The following is a 25,559-nucleotide window of genomic DNA, read 5'->3' on the forward strand; positions in this document are numbered from 1 at the left end:
ACATTTTCTCCGGACCTCTCCAGCGATCTCCCTCCATGACTTCCACGGCTCCCCGCGTCTCCCTCGCTCCTCGTCCCCTGCGACCTTCACGTTTTCCCCGGACCCCTCCAGCGATCTCCCTCTGTGTCTCTCTCCTGGACCCTTCCTCTTGGACTTAACTTCCTGGATCTCGGACCCGGACTTCCTCGGACAACCCCTCGCTCTACGGATTCGGACTTTGGTAGCCAGGCGCACGCACATCGTCTCAACCACCCCCACCTGAGATTCCCCGGTTACCATCCCTGTGGCAGTGTCGTCAGTTTTTCCTGCATTAAAATCGCCCTTCGTCTCTGTCTGTCTGTCCTTTGGGTTTCGCTACACTGGCCTCTGGTCTTCATTCGAGATACGTAACAGAACGTCGAAGCCAGAATGAGCCAAAGCAAACCCTAGGGGCAGGCAATCCCTCAGGCAGCTCTAGCCCCTTAGCCCCAGAACCCTATATCTCTCGAGGCCGTGGTAGAGGACCACAGCACTCAACTCACCCAACTGCATTCTGAGCTGAGCACTGCCTTCTCCCTGATCACTGGAGAAATCAGCAGGCTCCAGGCTGACTCGCGTACCACGGCGAGCACCCTTACTTCACTCTCCGCGCAGATCGCTGCTCTGACAGTGGCAGTGTCCAAGATCAGCGATCATCCTGTTCTAACCCCAGTCTCTGGCCCCAGCCCAGCTCCAGCCCCCAGTCCCTCCGAGCCTCCCTCCGGTCAACTGTATCATGACCCCCGGTTCGAGCCTAACCCATCAGTCCAAAGTCATCCTCTCGTTGTGTAGTTTGTTTCTTATTCAGTGTCCGTTAAAGCTTTGTTTTTCTTCATGTGAGTGAGCAAGTACACGTTGTGACAGTAAACATGCTTCTCGTTTATCGTGTGTGGATGCGACAGCTACAGAAAGAAGAGAGACAGTGAATGGCTCCGAGCGATAGAAACCCAGACATGACGGAATGCAGTGACATCAGGACTGGACATGTCCTACAACAGGGACTTGTTTCAACTGCAATACTGTACTGCATTTACATGCTGCACATATTTATTCTCTCTATCTGTCCCTCTCTCTCTGTCTCTCTCTCTCTCCCGCTCTCTCTCTCTCAGTGCATGCTGGGAGTTGGTTGGTATGTGAGTGAGTGTTTGGTGAGGGCGACCTGCTGTCAGTAAATGTGATGTAATGGTCCAAGTTCTAGCAGGGTTGATGGTTTCAGACAGGGTTTGTTTAGTAGTCGTGGGCTACGTTTGCTGTAGTCTGTGTGTTTGTTTGTCGTACTTTTTCGTTTTTCGGTGTGAGAGAGATGCGTCCTTAGAAACGCTTTCTCTCTATCTGACATGGAGTGAAGGTTCAGCCTGATCCATCTGGTCTGATACAGGCGGTTCTCCTGGCTGTGGGAGACCGTATGGGACACGCCAACCTGTCCTATGCCTCCAGGATGAACACAGGTGTGGTTGTTTTCCTGAGAGAGGAGCGTTTTGTGGCTGAGCTAATAGCAAGCGGCAGCTCTCTGAATGGCGTCTATCTGCAGGTTTGCCCACTCGCCAAGCCTCCCACCTGGGTCCCCATCTTCTACCCGGGTCCCCGTCTCTGCTGTTCCCCCGTTCAGGCATTGGAACAGGAGCTGCAGCACTTCAGGAAGCTAGTGAGTGGTCTTAGGACTGTGGGGTTGGGTTTTCTGGACGATGAAGTTAAACATGTCCAATCCCTACAGGGACAGGTGTTCATGTATCTAAATTGTCCGTCACAGAGACTGGAAGTTTCCTTCAGAGGGAAACATGGGGAGAGACATTACACGGTGTACGCCAGCACAGGCAGCATCACGCGTTTTGAGTGTGGGGGTGTGGGGCACAAGCGGGATGCTTGCCCTCACAGGCCGGCCGAGGCACGCCCTGAGCCGGGGACAGGCCGGCCAATGAGCGCTGGCTCCAGCGGACGCCGTTGATCAGCGGAGGGGTGGTGCCCCGCCGACTGAGCCCAAGGCAGGATACAGCGGGCAGGCAGCTAGATAACCAGGCAGGGGAACAGTGAGTTGATTCGGGCAGTGCAGATCATGTACTTGATGACAGCTCGGCTGTCCCGAGCGTCACAACAGACGAAACAGGAGTAGAGAAACAACCGGCAGCAGCGAAAAGCAGCGGGAAAGGGCCAGCAGCTGGACCTGACCATAGTCAGGCTGGTGGTGCAAAGGGGAGAAAGGGTGCGTTATGGAGGGTGCTGCTGGTGAGAATGAGGTGGAGGAAATTGGGTGTGATACTGACTGTATCTCTGTTACAGACTCACAGTCACAAGTTGGAGATCTGTACTCACAAGAGGAAATTAATGGTTTTCTAGATGACGCCTTTGGAAAATCTGTGAAAGTAGCTGAGTATTTCCCAGATACGGAAAAATGTATTGAAAGTTTGTCGACTTTGCAGAAAATAGCTGGATTTGATTTGCTGGATGAAAAAACTGTCACGTATCGGGAAAGGACCCAAAAGCAGACGGGACAACCAGGTAAGGGAAGAATCAAGTCTTTATTGAAGTGACCGATCTCGGGGGTAGAGCAGGAGTTGGTTCTGTGGCAGGTAGGCAGGCAGGCAGAAGTCCATGAATGGCGACGTTCCAGCGAAGACTGGTCCATAGTGGAGGCCTTTTAAGGGTGAGGGCGATTGGTTGATGGCTAGCTGGCGTGCCGGGGTGAAGGGGGGGTCAGCAGGTGTCAGCTGGTGTAGCAGGTGTCAGCTGGCGTAGCAGGTGTCAGCTGGTGTAGCAGGTGTCAAGGGCGATCGCTTTGATGTCAAGGGTGAGAGGCTGTGACAGTACCCCCCCTCCGAGGGGCGCCACCGGGTGACCTACCAGGTCCGTCAGGGTGCGTCCTGTGGAAGTCCCGGATGAGGTTCGCGTCCAGGACAAGGCGACGAGGGACCCAACACCTCTCCTCCGGGCCATATCCCTCGCAGTCCACGAGATACTGCAGGCCGCGACCGCGGCGACGAGAGTCCAGGAGACGACGAACGGTGTAAGCCGGATGATCGTTGATCATATGAGGAGGTGGGTGCGGGGGGGCCGGAGGAACTAGAGGGCTGGTAGAGACAGGTTTGAGGCAGGACACATGGAAGGAAGGGTGAACCGGGAGAGTGTGGGGCAGCTTCAGACGGACCACAGAGGGGTTAATGACTTTGACAATGGGAAAGGGACCAATATACCTGGGGAACAGTTTTTTAGCGTCCGATTTCAAGGGTAGATCCTTGGTAGAGAGCCATACCTGGTCACCGGGGGAGTAGTCCGGAGCAGGGGTGCGATGACGATCTGCCAAGCACTGGTAACGGCCGGAGGCCCTGAGCAGTGCAGCACGGGCTCGCCGCCAGGTCCGACGGCACCGACGGACATGGGACTGGACAGACGGAACCGGAATGTCTACCTCTTGAGAAAGAAAAAGGGGAGGCTGATAGCCGTAAAGGCATTGAAAAGGGGACAACCCAGTAGCAGATGATGGCAAGGTGTTATGGGCATATTCTACCCAGGGAAGTTGTGAGGACCAAGAGGATGGGTTGGCAGACACCAGACAGCGGAGAACAGTCGCCAATGCCTGGTTGCCCTCTTGGCCTGGCCGTTGGTCTGAGGATGGAACCCCGATGACAGGCTGACGGTGGCACCGATGGCAGAGCAGAAAGCCTTCCAGACAGCAGAAGTGAACTAGGGGCCACGGTCAGACACCATATCACGGGGAAGACCGTGGACCCGGAAAACCTCCCTGACCAGCAGATCCACAGTCTCTGGGGCCGAAGGCAGTTTAGACAAGGGCAAAAAGTGAATAAATTTACTGAAGCGATCAACAACAGTCAGTACAACGGTGTTACCGTCGGAGGCGGGCAGACCAGAGACGAAATCCAAGGACAGATGCGACCAGGGACGGTGTGGAACAGGCAGGGGGCGCAGCAGACCGGCACTGGCCCGAGTGGAGGGCTTATTCTGGGCACAAACGGGACAGGCAGAAACAAAAGACCCAGTATCCTCCGTCATGGAAAGCCACCAGAACTGCCTGCGGAGGAAGGCTAGGGTACGGGTTACTCCAGGATGGTAGGTGAGTTTGGAAGAGTGAGCCCACTGCAACACGCTAGATTTAACAGCATCTGGAACAAACAAGCGCCCGGGAGGACCGTTACCTGGGTCAGGCTGAGTCTGTTGTGCTGCCATGACCCTTCCCCTTTCAATGTTCCAGGTGACAGTCGCAGCTGCAACCACACAGGTAGAGGGAACGATGGTGTCAGGTTGGAGCTTAGGGTCAGACTCCTTCCCATGCACACGAGACAGAGCATCGGGCTTGGCATTCCTGGAGCCAAGTCTGTACGTCAAAGAAAAATTAAAACGACCAAAAAAGAGCACCCACCTGGCTTGGCGCACGGTGAGTCGCTTTGCTGACTGGATGTATTCCAGGTTCTTATGGTCAGTCCACACTATAAAAGGAAGCTCAGACCCCTCCAGAAAATGTCGCCATTCCTCCAGTGCCAATTTCACCGCCAGCAGCTCACGATTCCCCACATCATAGTTCCTTTCAGCTGGGGAGAGACGGTGAGATAGGAAGGCACAGGGGTGTGTCTTGCCATCCTCACTGGATCGCTGAGAAAGGACCTCCCCCACCCCAATCTCAGAGGCGTCCACTTCTACAACGAACTGCTTGGTTGGGTCTGGCTGGATGAGGATAGGAGCTGTGTTGAAGCGGTGCTTGAGGGCTTGGAAAGCTGCCTCTGCTACAGGGCTGGTCGGGCTTGGCCACTCAAGAACCGCTCTGACCTTGGCGGGGTCCATTCTCACCTGCCCATCGGCCACGATGTAGCCCAGGAAGGTGACTGAAGGGGCATGGAATTCACACTTCTCTGCTTTTACGAAAAGGCGGTTCTCCAGTAGCCATTGAATGACTTGGCAGACGTGCATGACATGCTCTGACAGGTCTCTGGAAAAAATTAGGATATCATCCAGGTAAACAAAAAGAAACGATCCAACATGTCACGTAGGACGTCATTGACCAGACTCTGGAAGACAGCTGGGGCATTAGCGAGACCAAATGGCATCACCAGATATTCAAAATGCCCCAGGGGGGTGTTGAAGGCAGTCCTCCATTCATCTCCGTCTCGAACCCGGACCAGGTGGTAAGCATTGCGGAGGTCTAGTTTAGTGAACACTGTGGCTCCCTGGAGAGAATCAAAAGCAGAAGTCATGAGGGACAGAGGGTACTTATTCTTGACTGTGATGTTATTGAGGCCTCTATAGTCAATACACGGCCGGAGGGTTTTGTCCTTCTTGGCCACAAAGAAGAACCCCGCACCAAGGGGTGACGATGACGGGCAAATAAGACCAGCCCCAGCGTCTATATAGTAGCCTTGGAGAGGCTATATAGACGACTGCGGGGGAGGGGAGCGCCCGGCAGCAGGTCAATAGCGCAATCATAGGGGCGATGAGGAGGCAGGGAGAGAGCTTGCTGCTTGTTGAACACGGCTTGGAGGTCATGGTACTCTGGAGGCACCAGTGACAGGTCAGAGGTCTCAGACCTTGACACCTGACTGGGGACAGACTGAGGCAGAGCAGACTGGAGGCATATGGCATGACAGACAGGACTCCAACTTGAAATTCTGGCCGATGACCAATCAATATGGGGACTATGCTTACCCAGCCAGGGATGACCAAGTATAATGGGAACAAATGGAGAATTGATAACGAAAAAACTTAGCTCCTCTTGATGGTTTCTTGACAACAGGAGGCGCACAGGCTCGGTCTTAGAGGTTATCTGGTCCAGGAGACGTCCATCCAGGGCATTAGCTTCAAGAGGCTGGTCCAGACTCACAGTGGCAAGACCTAACTGCTTCACAACACTTGCATCAAAAAGCTTTCATCAGCTCTAGAGTCAATTAAAGCCAACAGTTTAGTGGACTGACCTTTAAAACTGATGGTAGCTTGCAACTGGGTACGTGGACAAGGAGACAGAGGGCAGACAGTTGGGCTCACGAGGATCCTCCCCTTCCCTCGTGAGCCTGCTAGTTTGACGGATGGTGAGGGCAGGAGGCGAGAAAGTGACCAGGCTGACCACAATACGAGCAGCTGTTCTCGGTGATGCGGCGTTGACGCTCCTCTGGGTTGAGCCGGAAGCGGCTGAGTTGCATCGGCTCCGAAGCTGGGGAGGAGTCACGCCTCGGGCTTTCTCGGAGGACGTCAGCCTCAGTCGAGCGAGCTCAGCCCCCAGCATTTGGAGGTGTGGCCCGTGGAAAGTTGTGACCAGGAAAGCGGCGCGTCCTCTCTCTCCTCCGCTCCCGGAGACGGTTGTCCACACGAATAGCCAGGTCTGTGGTGGGATGGTCTGCTGGGTCCATAGTGGCTGGAACGTACTGTCACGTATCGGGAAAGGACCCAAAAGCAGACGGGACAACCAGGTAAGGGAAGAATCCAGTCTTTATTGAAGTGACCAATCTCGGGGGTAGAGCAGGAGTTGGCTCTGTGGCAGGTAGGCAGGCAGGCAGAAGTCCATGAATGGCGACGTTCCAGCGAAGACTGGTCCATAGTGGAGGCCTTTTAAGGGTGAGGGCGATTGCTTGATGGCTAGCTGGCGTGCCGGGGTGAAGGGGGGGTCAGCAGGTGTCAGCTGGTGTAGCAGGTGTCAGCTGGTGTAGCAGGTGTCAAGGGCGATCGCTTTGATGTCAAGGGCGAGAGGCTGTGACAAAAACAAAATGTTTCCGTCTGGGAAAACACGTAACAGCTCTCAGAAAGTTGCGTTAGGCCACTAAAAGAAAAGGGTCTAAATGTTAAAGACTCAGTAAGTTAGGTCATGATGAGTGTGTTCCACTGGGTGATCTTCCTCTTATCGTTGCCTCTAACGGTTTATATCATCTCTTTATGTCTTTTTTGCACAAGCGAAAGGATGGTTCCTCCTCCGACACTGCTATGCCAGTGCCAATTAATCCCGGACGAGTACGGGTTTTGGGCGGCACAGTGACGCACTGGTTAGCGCTGTCACCTCACAGCAAGAAGGTCCTGGGTTTGAACCCCGGGGTTGTCCAGTCTTGAGGTCATCCCAGGTCGTCCTCCATGTGGAGTGTGCATGCTCTCCCCGTGTCTGTGGTGGATTTTCTCCAGGTGCTGCGGTTTCCCCCACCATCAAAAAGACATGTATGTTAGGGTTCATACTACTGTCTGTCCCTGACCGAGGCATGGCAAGGCGAACTGGAGTTGGTCCGCGGACGCTGCACGGTGGCTGCCCACTGCTACTAGCTACACAGCTAGGATGAGTTAAATGCAGAGCATAATTTCTCTACAGGGATCATAAAGTATATCAAAATAAAAATTAATGTCGAGGCAGCTCTGCTGAATCCCACAGCAACCAATAGAACTGATGTGATCACGTACCGACTCGACCCCAACCTTAGCCTCCAACAAAAGGGATGTTGAACAAGTACTAACAATGCTGCTGCAAAGAAGGCTTTCATCACAGATGCCTTCTTCCTCAGGCCAGCTCGGTCAGGGGAAGATGGTTGGCCACAGAGGCATGGATGCCTCAGGAGAGACCACCTACAGGAGGACCGCATCCTCCGCCCTGACAGGTGCCATCCAGCTGGGTATAGGTTACACAGTGGGTAACCTGAACTCTAAGCTGGAGAGAGACGTGTTGATGCAGAACTTCTACGTGGTGGAAAAACTGGTGTCCACCAGGAACATCACCCTACAGCGCATAGTGGCTGCAGCAGGATCAGGACTTAACACCGAGGCGATGTTGTTAAGTCAACATGAGGTCTACATGCCACACAAGACACATGTTTAATCAACATGCCGCACGAGAAACTTTTTAAAGCTACGGATTAAAAAACTGTCTGACGAGGAGCTGAAGATGATGAGGGACTACGTCAGGGGAGCAGAGCATCCACGCAGAAATGACCTTTTTCCAGAACTTGGGGGAGTACTGTGCCCAGTGGAAGACGTTGAAGATTTGGTTTTCTTTTTTCTTTTTTTCTTTTCTGATTTGTGTAACGAGGGAAAGTCCTGGCTGCATTATTGGCTTTGGCTTTATTTATTTATTTATCTATCCACTAATTAATTAATTAATTTGTTTGTTTGTTTGTTTGTTTGTTGTGTAAATTGTTTAAACACGGCATAATTTCACGTTGTCCGTCTTGGGAGAGAGAGCCTCCTCTATTGCTCTCCTTGAAGTGTCTCCCAGTTTTTCCTCCCTGTTAAAGGTTTTAGGGAGTTGTTCCTCATGTGATGTGAGGTCTAAAGACCGGATGTTGTATTGCTGCAAACCCCCCTGAGGGGAGTCTGAGTTTGTGATGTTGATCTATGCAAGTAGAGTTGACTTATGTTTGATGTCCTGTTTGCTGTTATAAACACTTGTTTAGACTAGTCAATGGCACTTCTTTTTTCCTTAAATGGTTTTCATTTTAATGAGCTGGATTATAAAAAGATGAATATGTTTGAATATCAGCTGTTGGACTGGAACGTAATCTGAATGAATGTACTTTTAACAATAAAAAAAATCTCCCTCTCTCTCTCGCGCTCTCTCTCTCTCTTCATCTATCTCTCTCTCTCTCTCTCTCTCTCTCTCTCTCTCTCTCTCTCTCTCTCTCTCTCTCTCTCTATCTATCTATATATGTAAGGTAGTAATGTAAATCCGCCACAGGGTGGCACTGTTACGCTGTATGTTCCCCTGGGAATGCCGCAGTGCGGGTTACATATATATAATCTCAGCTCATCTTCAGCTGCTTCTCCGGGGTCGCGTCGCGGTGGCAGCAAGCTAAGCAGGCCACATCAGACGTCCCTCTCCTCAGCAACGCCCTGCAGCTCTTCCTGGGGCATCCTAAGGCGTTCCCAGGCCAGATTGGAGATGTAGTCCCTACGGCGCGTTCTGGGTCTACCCCGGGGTCTCCTCTCAGTTGGCCGTGCCCGGTAAACCTCCAAAGGAAGGTAGACCCAGAACTCGCTGGAGGGACTACATGTCCAATCTGGCCTGGGAACGCTTGGGATCTCCCAGGAGGAGATGGAGGGCGTTGCTGGGGAGAGGGACGTCTGGAGTGCCCTGCTTAGCTTGCTGCCACCGCGACCCGAAACCGGAAAAGCCGCTGAAGATGAGATGAGATGAGATTATATATATATCAGCTATGTATATATATATACACACACACTTGGCACAAAAAGTAAGGAAATGTGTGTTTGGTAGAAGATGTTATGTTTGTTGTAACAATGCTTCTTGGCAGTAAATCTTATACCGTTGGAAAGCCTGTTTATCTCCCTTTTAAATGGCGCCACATGTGTAAGGAACAGCATTGGTGGGACGAGCAGCAGAGCTGAGTATGTGGGTTGCGCCCATGAAACATTTGTCAAATCTTCTCTGCCGATGCCAAACAGATTATTTTGCTGCTGCTATTGACTCTATTGTTGATCTTATGCTACCCTAGGTGCTGACCATCTGTTGCAACACATTCTCACTCACTGGGCGTCATTTTCTGTAGATTAGTCAAGTTCCTTATGCGTCAGCATATGATGCTTTTCACCCACCCTGGGCTTCCATTTCTGAAGCCCTGAGCAGTGGTCTAATTTAAACGGAAGCGCGCATGCGCACTGCTCCGAGAGTCGCTAGATAGCGATTCCTTGCATGCACTAGGCTTATGCACTGATTTCTTGATCGGAAATGCAGGCTATTGCTATTGAAAGTATTCCTTGCTATTTCACCATAATACTGGCCTTTTTTGTTTGGCTACATACATGTGTGCAAAATCAATCAGTCAGTCAATCAGTCACTCAATCCCGCCCCCCGTATTTACTGTTGCTATGCCCGAGCTTCCCAAGAGTAAAATTCATAAAAATGATAAATTGCGGCGCATAATATGTGGTTTGCTGACATTGTGGAGATGCCAGTGAGAAGGGAAAGAACTGCAGCTTTATTTCGTTGCTCACGTTTTCGCATTTGTTTAACGTTACAGAACATGTTAGCCTATCGGGTGTTTCGCGCACAAGATACATTCCATTTGGATGCCAGTGCGGTCCGAAGGTTGGGTTTGGGCTATAGTTAAGAGCCGCCTTTGCCGCGGACCGCCCCGGCATACAAATCGAATAACTCTTGCGTGCGAAACACCGTTCGAACAGGCAGTCCCATAATCGTCTTCAGTCCACTAGTTATCATTGTACTTTAGCCTACCAGTGTGTAGCTAGAGGGCATAGTATCAACTTTTTTAGATATTCATATCTCCAGTTACACTGCCAAATAAAATTATGAGGTAAATGGGATATGTAGGCTACATTATACCCGTGTTCATACACCCCTCCCAGCCAATCAGAATCAAGCATTTCCAAATAAAATTGAATAAATCTGTTTTTCTTGCGTAATAAAATGACACTTCTCCTCCGGTCCTTATATGATAATTCGATATCTGGTGTATATATTTACCTTACTCTTTATAATAACTAACGTTATATGATACCCCCCCCCAAAAAAAAACCACACACACATATAAAAAGACTTCCTGTTCCTGTTTCCGTTTCGTTGGCAAGATGGATTCTGAAGGTGAGGCCATACTCAAGAGTTTAGATAGCGTGGAGGAGGAATCCATCTTACAAGATTTGGAAGAGATCCCTGGACCTTTCCAACCCCTACCACCACCACCACCCTCCCGGGTGAGATGGGTGCAGCGAGATGATGTTTACAGGGTGGTCGGTCAGAGAGTCGGACCACGTTCACAAGGTAACGTTAACGTTACCAAGCTAGCTAGCTAACGTTAGCTAACGTTAGCTTCCCTGTGCAGCATTCGGTCAGTTTGGTACTTTCTGCAAGATAAATGGCTGTCACTTGATAGCTTATGTGTCACATTATCAGGTTTGAAGTCTAAGTAGTGATAGAGAGTGATTGTAAATTCCAGTCATGCGGTTTATTTAACGTTAATCAAAATAAGGTTTGTTTACCGGTAGGTAGCTACAGGTACTGCATCAGGGGAAGTAAACTCCAAGTCCCAGCGTGCCATTGCATTGCATTGGCTAAAAAGGGGGCGCAACACCCGTTAAAGGAGAATTCCACAGTAAAATCAATTTACGGTGTATTGTGGTATAATTCCTATTAGAAACCTATGCCGGGAGATCAAGTATTCCAGACGAACGGGTCACCCGATAGCCACCGCTAGCTAAATTGCTAACATGGCTAATTACTAGCCTTGTTGGGGGCATGTCACATTAACACAACAAACAGTCATTGAAAACCGACTAACAGTGTCCAAAATTCCTCAACACTTCGTTGCTTTAGTGAATCAGGTCTTAACATATAAACAAAAGCACCAAGATTATCCGAGGAGCACAGATAGTTTATTTTTACCAGTGTTTTCAAAGCCATGCATCCGGAGTTCAACAGCTTGTCAATGCCTTCAGGGAAAAGACCAAAATAGTCGATCGACGAACGAAAACAGGAAATATGATGGGTCCGTGAATTATCAGTGCATTGAACGATACTACAGTCTACTGACATTATTAATTGGAATAACGATTGAATGACAAAATAGATTAGGTTAGCTTTGGAAAAGTAACAATGGGGTGGTAATTCACGGACCCATTGTTACGGCTCGCCCACCCCGCGCCGTGGCCCGCCCACCCCACGCCAGCAGCCAATCAGCTCGTCAGGGCTGGGCTTAGCCATCAGGGCGGTGCTTACGTTTGGTGGCCTCCCACGCGCCCGTTGTCAGTTCGTGTTGTAACCTCCTCGCAGTAGCGGCCACTCTCCTCCCACGGTCCTTTTCTCTACGAACTCATCCTAGCCCTTAGTTCATGTTTTTCCCTTGCAAAGTTTCCCCGTGGAAGTATCCTGCCGTGTTCCCGTTTGGACTACCCGCGAGTTTTTTCCCCTTGGACTTTCCGTTTTTCCTTGTCGCTGATTGCCTTCCTATGTTTGACTATTTGTACGCGTAAGGAATAAAGTACGCCAGTTTTCGGCTAACCCCATCTCTGTCTGGTGTCGTGCGCTTGGGGTCTTCCACAAACCCCAACACCCATCATATTTACTGTTTTCGTTCGTCGGTCGACTATTTTGGTCTTTTCCTCAGAAGGTGTTGGAGTATGGATGCATGGCTTTGAAAACACTGGTAAAAATAAACTATCTGTGCTCCTCGGATAATCTCGGTGCTTTTGTTTATATGTTAAGACCTGATTCACTAAAGCAACGAAGTGTTGAGGAATTTTGGACACTGTTAGTCGGTTTTCAATGACTGTTTGTTGTGTTCCTGTGACATGCACGAGTACAATAGCACGAGTATGCGTTAGCAACTGGAGCAGGGCGCATGCGCGTTTCCGTCTACATTAGACCACTGCTCCGGGCTTCAGAAATGGAAGACAGGGTGGGTGAAAAGCATCATGTGCTGACGCATAAGGAACTTGACTAATCTACAGAAAATTACGCCTAGGGAGTGAGAATGTGTTGCACAATCAGCTGCCTGATATAAGATTTACTGTCAAGAAGCATTGTTACAGCAAAGAAATAATATACCAAACACACATTTCCTTACTTTTTGTGCTATGTTTATATATATATATACATATATATTCTGGCTCGAATAAATACAGTTGAATATGCAATTCAGTCAAAACACTGTAAGATGTATCCTCGTCCATAAGATCCTCTGCACTCGTATTTTGGGACGCATTTTTTGTTGTTGGAAACAGCTTATTTGCAATACCAGTGATGAGAAGAAGGAAGTTTTGTTTTTCAGCGGCAGCACGCCCCCGGAGGTGGAGACTATAACTCCAAACTGAACTTGCCTGAAGTTCTTTCTTGTCACCAACTATGTCACTGACGTGTCAAATGACGACACTGGTGCCGGAAAAAGAACATATTTTGCAACTACTTCCCAGAGACACAGAACACTCGTAAAAACTGCAGACGTCATAGCAACTGACGCTGGGTCGGATCCGCCCACAGTCCGGCAGATCCGCATAGGAATCACATCCGCCCATAGACCGCCCCCCGCCTTTGCGCCGATTCCGGTAGATCATTATAGCAACCACATCCGCTCCTACGCCATCCCACGCCTCTTGTTACGGGTGGTATTATAGCACCACCCAGTGGATGTTAACTGTAGTCAATGTTATGTAAGGCACGCAATCTCCTGCGTGCGTCAGTTCATCTCTGTATTGTTGATACTTACATTTCGACACTAAAGCCCATTAACTGTCAACTTGGAGTATGTCTCGTTTTTACACACCGCTAGCTCAAACATGGTGTCAGAAGTGGACATTTGATTCGGCGATTTGGTGGCTGAAGGGATATTGAGCCATCAAGCGAGTTTTGCAAGTTTTTTGTTTTGCTATTGCTAGCTAGCCGTACCGCAGTAACAGCAGTGAATAGCCATGGCTGCGACCATACCCCCCGCCAGCTCTGATGAAGCTCAGTGGCAACCTGAGTGCGAATTGGGAAATCTTCCGAGCAGAATATGAAGATTATGCTTTAGCCACAGGGCTGGTGGACAAGGACAAGAAGGTCCAGGCGGCGACTCGGAGGAGTGTCATGGGAGTTGAATGTCGACATGTGTACAAACACAACTTAAATCTGACCGACGCACAGCAAGAGAACGCGACCGTCATACTGGACTCATTGGAGAGGTATTTCAAACCCGCTAAAAATTTGATTCATGAGGGCTACGTTTTTGGCTGTTGTAAACCAGAGGAAGGTGAAACAGTAGACTGTTTTGTGACACGGCTCAGGGAGAAAGCTTCCACATGCGAATATGGAGCCCTAAGAGATGACTTAATCAGGGACAGAATAGTCATCGGCACTGCTAAAGAGGGCACATGCAGATAGTTGTTAAGGGAAAAGGACTTGACTCTAGTCAGTGCTATTGAAGCATGCAGAGCAGCGGAGCTGAGTGATTTGCAGTTGAGATCCATGGAGCAGGAGAGATCACTCGTGGACAATGTCAATGTTGTAGGGAAACAAATATTCAAAAGATCAGCCAGTACTACAGAGAAAATGAGTGGGAACCCCAGATCACAAGGTGGGGACCTCTCCACATGCAAATACTGTGGCACAGCACATGAGTGTGGAAGAGAACACTGCCCAGCGTATGGCAAGACCTGCAATGCTTGTGGCACAGCCAATCACTTTGTGAGAGTTTGCAATAAAAATAAGAAAAAGGATGGTAAACTCCACGCAGTTGAGGGACTGAACATGGATAAAGACAATACAGTCATGGACACAAATGATGTGTATGCAACAGAAAGCATTGGTGCAGTGGGAACAAAAGGCAAGAAATGGTTTGTCAATCTCCGCCTGAATGGCAAACTACAGAGATGCCAGCTTGACTCAGGAGCTACGTGCAACGTCATGAGTCTTAGGGACAAGAAAAGGGTAGCTCCCAGAGAAAAACTAAAGCATAGTAGCACTACACGGAAAATGTACTCAGACCAAGGTCTGCCATCATTTGGGGTCCTTACCACTGAGTGTGTTGTACGGGGCAGCAAATACAAGCTGGATTTTGAGGTCGTAAATACACGACAGTTGCCACTGCTGTCAGGGTCCACGTCAGAGGAGATGGGGCTCATACACTTTACCATCCCAGAGGAGCTCAGAGTAGAAGGGCTCAACGCAGTGGACGACAGCCTCACCATGCCTCTCACCAGAAGTACAGTCATCAGAGCGTATCAGGATGTCTTCACTGGTCCTGTGGAGGCACTCCCCGGAGATGTTCATTTCGACTTGGATCCAGCGGTTCAGTTGGTACAGAGTGCACCACACAATGTTCCGGTGGCTATGAAGGAAGCTGTGAAGGCTCAGCTCGACCGTTATGAAAGAGAGGGTCGTATCATATCAGTCAGTGAGCCCATGGATTGGATCAGCAATATGGTCATAGTCAAAAGACCAGAAAAGCTGCGTATATGTCTACAGCCGCACCATCTCAACCAGACACTCAGACGCTCGCATTACCTCATGCCCACACTGGAGGGTGTGCTCTATAAGCTGCCTAAAGCCAAGGTCTTCACACTGGTCGATGCAAGAGATGCTTTTCTTCAGTGTAAACTGGATGAGGCTAGCAGCCTCATGACCACCTTTTGGACCTCCTGGGGCCGGAACAGATGGTTGAAACTTCCGTTTGGTGTGTCAGTAGCCCCAGAGGTCTACCAGAGGAAACAGCATGAGCTGTTGGAAGGGCTTGAGGGAGTGGAGCCTATAGCTGACGACATCCTCATCGTTGGCTGTGACGACAGTGAGGAAGAGGCAAACAAGGACCATGATGACAAGCTGGTAGTCCTTCTGGACCGCTGTCGACAAGTGAAACTGCGGCTCAGTGTCAAGAAGCTTCAGTTTAGAGTGTCTGAGGTGCGGTTCTATGGCCACATAATGTTGGCTGCAGGTCTAACAGCTGACCCGGAGAAGTCAGAGGTGTTTTGGACATGCCAGCCCCATCTGACGTCAAGGGTGTGCAGAGACTCATCGGATTCGTCACGTACTTGGCTAAGTTTCTCTCGCGGCTCTCAGAAGTATGCAAGCCTTTGAGGAGACTCACAGACAAGGACGCAGTTTGGCACTGGCTGCCGAAGCACGATGCAGCTGTCAGGGAGATAAAACAGCTTGTGACACAGACGCCTGTGCTGCGATACTATGATGTGTCAAAACCCGTCACAGTACAGAGTGACTCCAGCCAGCATGGCATGGGCTACTGTCTGATGCAGGAGGGACAACTTATTGCTTTCACGTCAAAGGCACTCACGCCTTCAGTGCAAAACTATGCACAGATAGAGAAGGAATGCCTCAGCATAGTATTTGCCTGCTAGCGTTTCCATCATTAGCTGTACGGTCGAGACAGTATCACAGTGGAGACAGATCACAAGCCCCTCGTAGCATTCTTCAGCAGGCCTATCCTCAATGCTCCCAAGTCCCATCGTCACCCTATTCCCCTGCTCTCTCTCGATATGGCTGTCAGATACGGACTCCCCAACAGACTGAACCTATAAGCTCACATGGACTGGTTCTAAAGTTCAGTGTTTAGACAGGCTGTTTGATTGTTTTTGAGATCTAGATATAACCATGTCTTGGGTGAAGTTCACAAGTTGGTATTTCAGGAGGTGTTTTGTTTACTTAAAGGAAAGGGAGATGTTACAGGTGGTATTATAGCACCACCCAGTGGATGTTAACTGTAGTCAATGTTACGTAAGGCACGCAGTCTCCTGCGTGCGTCAGTTCATCTCTGTATTGTTTATACTTACAGTTCGACATTAAAGCCCCTAACTTAACTTGGAGTATGCCTCGTTTTTACACACCACTAGCTCAAACACCTCTGGCCAGAGTGTGGCCTCCTAATGTCAAAAAGACACTGGAGCAAAAAGAACGGATCCCCGCCAGATGCTGTGATACATCCGGCCCGGATCTGGTCCAGTTTCATTTTGCTGTACCCCAAATTCGTATATAGATTGAGATAAGTTTGAAAATCGGCAATGTGATCTGTTCTGATAATGTTAGGATGGACTAATGTAAAATAAAACATAGATCATCACAGCAGATAACAGAGAGAAAAAACACGCAAAGAAGATACAACAAATAGGGAAAAAATCACGAAAATGCTACTATACATACACTACCGTTCAAAAGTTTGGGATCACCCAAACAATTTCGTGTTTTCCATGAAAAGTCACACTTATTCACCACCATATGTTGTGAAATGAATAGAAAATAGAGTCAAGACATTGACAAGGTTAGAAATAATGATTTGTATTTGAAATAAGATTTTTTTTACATCAAACTTTGCTTTCGTCAAAGAATCCTCCATTTGCAGCAATTACAGCATTGCAGACCTTTGGCATTCTAGCTGTTAATTTGTTGAGGTAATCTGGAGAAATTGCACCCCACGCTTCCAGAAGCAGCTCCCACAAGTTGGATTGGTTGGATGGGCACTTCTTTGAGCAGATTGAGTTTCTGGAGCATCACATTTGTGGGGTCAATTAAACGCTCAAAATGGCCAGAAAAAGAGAACTTTCATCTGAAACTCGACAGTCTATTCTTGTTCTTAGAAATGAAGGCTATTCCATGCGAGAAATTGCTAAGAAATTGAAGATTTCCTACACCGGTGTGTACTACTCCCTTCAGAGGACAGCACAAACAGGCTCTAACAGGTACTATTTAATGAAGATGCCAGTTGGGGACCTGTGAGGCGTCTGTTTCTCAAACTAGAGACTCTAATGTACTTATCTTCTTGCTCAGTTGTGCAACGCGGCCTCCCACTTCTTTTTCTACTCTGGTTAGAGCCTGTTTGTGCTGTCCTCTGAAGGGAGTAGTACACACCGGTGTAGGAAATCTTCAATTTCTTAGCAATTTCTCGCATGGAATAGCCTTCATTTCTAAGAACAAGAATAGACTGTCGAGTTTCAGATGAAAGTTCTCTTTTTCTGGCCATTTTGAGCGTTTAATTGACCCCACAAATGTGATGCTCCAGAAACTCAATCTGCTCAAAGAAGTGCCCATCCAACCAATCCAACTTGTGGGAGCTGCTTCTGGAAGCGTGGGGTGCAATTTCTCCAGATTACCTCAACAAATTAACAGCTAGAATGCCAAAGGTCTGCAATGCTGTAATTGCTGCAAATGGAGGATTCTTTGACGAAAGCAAAGTTTGATGTAAAAAAAATCTTATTTCAAATACAAATCATTATTTCTAACCTTGTCAATGTCTTGACTCTATTTTCTATTCATTTCACAACATATGGTGGTGAATAAGTGTGACTTTTCATGGAAAACACAAAATTGTTTGGGTGATCCCAAACTTTTGAACGGTAGTGTATATATATATATATATATATATATATATATATATATATATATATATATATATATATATATATTCACTCATTCATGCATTCATTCATCCATTCATTCATCATCAGCCGCTTCTCAGCAAGCTAAATAGGCCACTCCAGATGTCCCTCTCCCCAGCAACGCCCTTCCGCTCCCTCTGGGGGATTCCAAAGCGTTCCCAGGCCAGATTGAACATGTAGTCCCTCCACCGAGTTCTGGGTCTACCCCGGGGTCCTCTCCCAGTTGGCCGTGCCCAGTATACTTCCAAAGGAAGGTCCCCAGGAGGCATCCTAATCAGATGCCCGAACCACCTCAATTGGCTCCTTTCGACGCGAAGGAGCAGCGGCTGTACTCCAAGCTCCCTCCGGATGTCCAAGCTCCTCACCCTATCTCTAAGGCTGAGCCCAGACACCCTATGGAGGAAAGTCATTTCAGCCGCTTGTATCTGCGATCTCACCTGTTCGACCACTACCCAAAGCTCATGACTATAGGTGAGGGTTGGAACGAAGATTGACTGGTAAATTGAGAGCTTTGCCTTCCGGCTCAGCTCCTTCTTCACCACAGCGGTCCGGTACAACATCCGCATTACTGCTGATGCTGCACCAATCCGCCTGTCAATATCCCGCTCCATCCTACCCTCACTCGTGAACAACACCCCGAGATATTTGAACTCCTTCACTTGAGGCAACAACTCATCCCCAACTCGCAGAGAGTAATCCACCATTTTCCGGTAGACAACCATGGCCTCAGACTTGGAGGTGCCGACTCTCATCTCAGCCATTTCATACTCAGCTGCAAACCGCTCCAGTGCGCGCTGGAGGTCACGTTGTGATGAAGCCAACAAAACCACATCATCTGCGAAGAGCCGAGATGCAATTCTGAGGATACCAAAACTGACACACTCCTCACCTTGGCTGCGCCTTGAGATCCTGTCCATGAATATCACAAACAGAATCGGAGACAAGGGACAACCTTGGCGGAGTCCGAAACCAACCGAAAACGTGTTTAACTTTGTGCCGGGAATGCGGACACAGCTCTCACTTTGGTTATATGGCTTGTAGCAACTACCCGGGTACCCCATGCTCCCGCAGTACCCCCCCCCCCCACACAGAGTGCTCCGGGGTACACGGCCGTAAGCCTTCCCCAAGTCCACAAAACACATGTAGACTGGCTGGTTAAACTCCCATGCCCCCCTCAGCACACCCGCAAGGGTAAAGTGTTGGTCCATTGTTCCACGGCCAGGACGGAATCCGCATTGTTCCTCCTGGATCCGAGGATTGACAATCGGTCGGAGCCTCCTTTCCAGCACCCTAGAGTACACTTTCCCAGGGACGCTGAGCAATGTGATGCCCCGATAATTGGAGCACACCCTCCGGTCCCCCTTTTTGAATATGGGAACCACCACCCCAGTCTGCCACTCCACAGGTACTATATATATATATATATATATATATATATATATATATATATATATATATATATATATATATATATATATATATATGTATGTATATATATATATATATATATATATATATATGTATATATATATATATATACACACACACACACATATATATACATACATATATATATATATACATACATACACACATACATATATATCATATACACACACACACACACACACACACACATATATATATATATATATATATATATATATATATATATACTACTACTACTACTACTACTTTCGGCTGCTCCCTTTAGAGGTCGCCACAACGGATCATCCATTTCCATTTCATCTTGTCTTCTGCATCTTCCTCTGTCACACCAGCATGTTTTCCCTCACCACATCCATAAACCTCCTCTTTGGCCTTCCTCTTTTCCTCTTCCCTGGCAGCTCCATATTCAGAGCATCCTTCTCCCAATATACCCAGCATCTCTCCTCCACACATGTCCAAACCATCTCGATCTTGCCTCCCTTGCTTTGTCTCCAAACCGTCCAACTTGAGCGGTCCCTCTAATATACTCGTTCCTAATCCTGTCCTGCTTCATGCCTCCCAATGAAAAGCTTAGCATCTTCAACTCTGCCACCTCCAGCTCCGCCTTCTGTCTTTTCGTCAGTGCCACTGTCTTCAAACCATACAAAATAGCTGGTCTCACAACCGTCTTGTAAACCTCCCCTTTAACGCTTGCTGGTACCCTTCTGTTGCAAATCACTCTTGAAACTCTTCTCCACCCACTCCACCCTGCCTGCACTCTCTTCTTCACCTCTCTCCTGCACTCCCCGTTACATTGGACAGTTGATCCCAAGTATTTAAACTCATATGCCTTCGTCACCTTTACTCCTTGCACCCTTTCATCGTCGTCGTCATTGGCGTCTGTCGTGTCCGAGGATCCATTTAAAGAGATAGAAAAAAAAACTCTTGAAGCAATTCGCTAAAGTCTTGATTCAAGTGGTGATCAAGTCACGATGCTGGTCCAGACTGCTTGGCCTGGGAGGATCTAGTTCCATGGCAACACAAGAGTGAAGACGATGGGGATTGGGAGTCTGTCCTTCTTCATCCCTCCTTCTTCACCCTGTCATATGCTTTCTCTCTAAATCTACAAAGACACAATGTAACTCCTTCTGGCCTTCTTTATACTTCTCCATCAACATTCTCAAAGCAAACATCGCATCTGTGGTGCTTTTTCATGGCATGACACCATACTGCTGCTCGCTAATCGTCAACTCTCTTCTTAAGCTAGCTTCTATTACTCTTTCCCATATCTTCATGCTGAGGCTGATCAACTTTATACCTCTGTAGTTGCTACAGTTCTGCACATCGCCCTTGTTCTTGAAAATCGGTACCAGTATGCTTCTTCTCCGCTGCTCGGGCATCCTCTCACTTTCCAAGATTGCGTTAAACAATCTAGTTAAAAACCCCACTGCCATCTCTCCTAAACATCTCCATGCCTCCACAGGTATGTCATCAGGACCAACTGCCTTTCCGCTCTTCAGCCTCTTCATAGCTGCCCTCACTGCCTCCTTGCTAATCCACCACACTTCCTGATTCACTATCCACACATCATCCAACCTTCTCTCTCTCTCATTTTCTTCATTCATCAGCCCCTCAAAGTACTCCTTCCACTTTCTCAGCACGCTCTCCTCACTTGTCATCACATTTCCATCTCTATCCTTGATCGCCCTAACTTGCTGCACATCCCTCCCATCATGGTCCATCTGTTTAGCCAATCGGTACAAGTCCTTTCTCCTTCCTTAGTGTCTAACCTGTCATACAACTCACCATACTCCTTTTCCTTTTCCTTTGCCACCTGTCTTCGCTTTACGCTGCATCTCCTTGTACTCCTGTTTACTTTCTTCATCTCTCTGACTAGCCCACTTCTTATTTGCCAACCTCTTCCTCTGTATAAATTGCTGTACCTCCTCATTCCACCACCAAGTCTCCTTGTCTTCCTTCCTTTGTCATGATGACACACCAAGTACCTTCCTAGCTGTCTCCCTCACCATTTCTGCAGTGTTTGCCCAGCCATCCAGCAACTCTTCACTACCACCAAGTGCCTGTGTTAACTCCTGCCTGAACTCCACACAACAGTCTTCCTTCTTCAACTTCCACCATTTGATCTTCAGCTCTACCTTCACTCGCTTCCTCTTCTTGGTAACCAAGGTCATCCTACAGACCACCATCCGATGCTGCCTAGCTATGATTTCCCCTGTCACCACCTTGCAGTCTCCAATCACTTTTAGTTTGCGTCGTCTACGTACGATATAGTCCACCTGTGTGCACGTTCCTCCACTCTTGTACGTCACCCTGGGTTCCTCCCTCTTCTTGAAATATGTATTCACCACAACCATTTCCATCCTTTTCGCAAAATCCTCCACCATCTCTCCTTCCACATTTCTCTCCTTGACACCATACCTACCCTTCACCTCCTCATCACATCTGTTCCCTTCACCTACATGTCCATTGAAATCTGCTCCAATCACCACTCTCTCCTCTTTGGGTACCTTCTCTATCACTTCATCGAACTCACTCCAGAATTCTTCTTTCTCTTCCATCTCAGACCAAACTTGCAGGGCAAATGCGCTGATAACATTTATCAATACACCTTCGATTTCGAGCTTCATACGCATCACTCTGTCTGACACTGTCTTCCCCTCCAACACACTCTTGACATACTCTTACTTAAGAATTACCCCTACCTCATTTCTCCTCCCATTCGCACCATGGTAGAATAGTTTGAGCCCACCTCCGATACTCCTGGCCTTACTCCTTTTCCACCTGGTCTCTTGGACACACAGTATACCTTCCTTTCTTCTTTCCATCACAACAGCTAGTTCTCTCCCTTTACCAGTCATAATGCCAACATTCAAAGTTCCGACTCTCACCTCCACACTCCGACCCTTCCTCCTCTCTCGTGGCCTCTAGACATGTCTTCTCCCTCTCCTTCTCCTTCGCCCAACAGAAGCATAGTTTCCACCGGCACCCTGCTGGTAAACAGCACCGGTGGCGGTCATCGGTAACCCGGGCCTCGACGTATCCGTTACGGGAATCTTATTTATGATCTGCATATTTGATTTGGCAAAGAATTTACGCCGGATGCCCTTCCTGATTCAACCCTCCCCATTTATCACCGACTTCGAATGTTATCAGTCAATTAAATGGCCGTTATCAGTTGTCATCAGACCATAGATGTGAGATAGTATGGGCCTACCAGCACTAAGGAGGCACTGGCTTGTGCCTCCTCAGTGGCTGGGTTTTATATATATACACACTTAGCACAAAAAGTAGGGGCATTTGTGTTCAGTACATTATTTCTTTGTTGTAACAATGCTTCTTGGCAATAGATCTTATACCGTTGGAAAGCCTGCTTATTTCCCTTTTAAATGGTGCCACGTTTGTAAGGAACATGCATTTGTGGGATGAGCAGTAGAGCTGAGTATGTGGGTTGCGCCCATGACAAATTTGCCAAATCTTCTCTGCCAATGCCAAAGGCTTATTTTGCTGTTACTATTGATTCTTGTTTTGAGCTACTGGTACCCCAGGTGCTGACAATCAGCTGCCTGATATAACATTTATTGCCAAGAAGCATTGTTACAACAAAGAAATAATCTACCAAACACACATTTCCTTACTTTTTCTCCAGGGTCGGGTCGCGTTGGCAGCAAGCTAAGTATTCGCTCGCATGACTTCTCTTACCATTGTTATGCCGACGACACCAAGCTGATCTTGTCCTTTTGCATTGCTGCGTGCTTGACTGAAGCTCAATATGGACAAGACAGAGCTGATGTTCCTCCCGGGGAAAGGCTGCCCGTACCGAGACCTGGCCATTACCATTGACAACACCGTGGTGACGCCAACTCAGACTGCGAGGAATCTGGGTGTGATCCTGGAAGACTAACTGTCGTTTGCTGAAAACGTTGCATCGGATGCTCGCTCCTGCAGATTTCTCCTCTATAACATCAGGAGGATTCGGCCATTCCTCACCGACGAGATGGCAGAGGTGCTCATCCAGGCTCTGGTCATCTCCCGGCTGGACTATGGCAACTCCCTCCTTGCTGGCGCCCCGGCGTCGGCCATCAGACCTCTGGGGCTTGTTCAGAAAGCTGCAGCTCATCTGGTGTTTAGCCGCCCTAAGTTCTCCCACACAACTCCCCTTCTCATGTCCCTACACTGCCTCCCAGTAGCTGCTCGCATCCAGTTTAAGACTCTGGTGCTAGCCTACAGGGCAGTGAAAGGAACAGCTCCGTCCTATCTCCAGGCCATGGTCAAGCCTTACACCCCCGCCCGGCCACTTCGCACTGCTGCCTCGGGACACCTGGTTGCCCCATCGCTCAGACACCCCTGCTGCCGATTGACCCAGTCACAGCTCTTTTCTGTCCTTGCCCTACAGTGGTGGAATGAACACACCACTGATGTCAGGACAGCGGAGTCACTGCCCATCTTTCGGCGCAGGTTGAAAACTCACCTCTTCAAGAACTACTACCCTGTTCCTTGTTCTTAGCACATATTGTATTCACTAATTTAAGAAACAATCTCTTTCTTGTGCTTTTACTTTAGCATTGTTTTTGCTCTTAGATGCATGTTTAGAGAGAAGATGCACTTATGACCTCTGATGACTAGTAGTTCACCTGATTTCCTACATTAAATGATGCATTTATTGTAAGGCGCTTTGGATAAAAGCGTCGGTTAAATGACTGTAATGTAATTTAAAGTAATGTAATGTACGTAGGGCACCCCAGACGTCCCTCTCCCCAGCAACACCCTCCAGTTCCTCCTGGGGAATTCCAAGGCGTTCCAAGGCCAGATTGAACATGTAGTCCCTCCAGCGAGTTCTGGGTCTACCCCGGCGTCTCCTCCCAGTTGGCCGTGCCCTGTAAACCCCCAAAGGAAGGCGCCCAGTAGGCATCCTAATCAGATGCCCGAACCACCTCAGCTGGCTCCTTTCGACGCGATGGAACAGCGGCTCTACCTCAAGCTCCGTCCGGATGTCCGAGCTCCCCACCGTATCTCTAAGGCTGAGTCCAGACAGCCTATGTTAGCGATCACGTGTTTTTGACATTTTTGTACATAACACATCTCCCTTCCCCATTGGACAATTTGCACGTGATGTGCATGACGAGGCAATAGATGGTATGTCCTTCCTTGAGTAGTTTTATTGACAGCTGATGATTGCTTATAGCATGCAACAGGCTTGTAGGGATGGTATTAGCAAGGTGATGAGAGGTGCCTGGTTTCCTCCAGGCGTGACGTTTGGCATTCAGGCCAAAGAGTTCAATCTTGGTTTCATCAGACCAGAGAATCTTGTTTCTCATGGTCTGAGAGTCTTTTAGGTGCTTTCTGGCAAACTCTAAGCGGGCTGTCATGTGCCTTTTACTGAGCAGAGGCTTCCGTCTGGCCACTCTACCATAAAAGCCTGATTGGTGGAGTGCTGCAGAGATGGTTGTCTTTCTGGAAGGTTCCCCCATCTCCACAGAGGAACGCTGGAGCTCTGTCAGAGTGACCATCGGGTTCTTGGTCACTTCCCTGACCAAGGCCCTTCTCCCCCAATTGCTCAGTTTGGCTGGGCGGTCAGCTCTAGGAAGAGTCCTGGTGGATCCAAACTTCTTCCATTTACGAAAGATGGAGACCACCGTGCTCTTTGGGACCTTCAAAGCTGTAGAAATTTTTTTGTACCCTTCCCCACATCTGTGCATCGATACAATCCTGGCTCGGAGGTCCACAGACAATTCCTTTGACTTCATGGCTTGGTTTCTGCTCTGACATGCACTGTCAACAGTGGGACCTTATATAGACAGGTGTGTGCCTTTCCAAATCATGTCTGATCAATTTAATTTACTACAGGTGGGCTCCAATCAAGATGTAGAAACATCTCAAGGATGATCAGTGGAAACAGGATGAACCTGAGCTCAATTTTGAGTGTCATAGTAAAGGGTGTGAATACTTATGTACATGGAATATTTCAGTTTTTTATTTTTAATAAATTTGCAAAAATTTCTACAAAACCTTTTTCGCTTTGTCATTATGGGGTATTGTATGTAGATTGATGAGAAAAAAAAGAATTTAATCCATTTTGGAATAAGGATGTAACATAACAACATATATATAGTATATATATATTCTAGCTGAAAGTGGTTAAATGGCAGAACAAGCTTGTTTGGTGCTCAGCGCACTCATCAGCTGCCTACATGGTCACAGTAAACGTGCTTATTTATAGCGGTTGCCTACGTTCTACAGCAGCTGATGCTGATGAGTGCACTGAGCACCACACAAGCTTGTTCTGCCATTTAACCACT

The 25,559-nt window shown here is 48.4% G+C and overlaps 1 protein-coding gene across 2 annotated transcripts in view; it reads right to left on the reverse strand.

Moving 5' to 3' along the window:
- Positions 1-25,559, reverse strand: part of camk2a (calcium/calmodulin-dependent protein kinase II alpha) — a 292,509-nt gene that overhangs the window by 266,257 nt on the left and 693 nt on the right. The gene's annotated exons all lie outside the window — the stretch shown is intronic.

Source organism: Lampris incognitus, chromosome 8, assembly GCF_029633865.1.
Source record: "Lampris incognitus isolate fLamInc1 chromosome 8, fLamInc1.hap2, whole genome shotgun sequence".
NCBI classification, from domain to species: domain Eukaryota; kingdom Metazoa; phylum Chordata; class Actinopteri; order Lampriformes; family Lampridae; genus Lampris; species Lampris incognitus.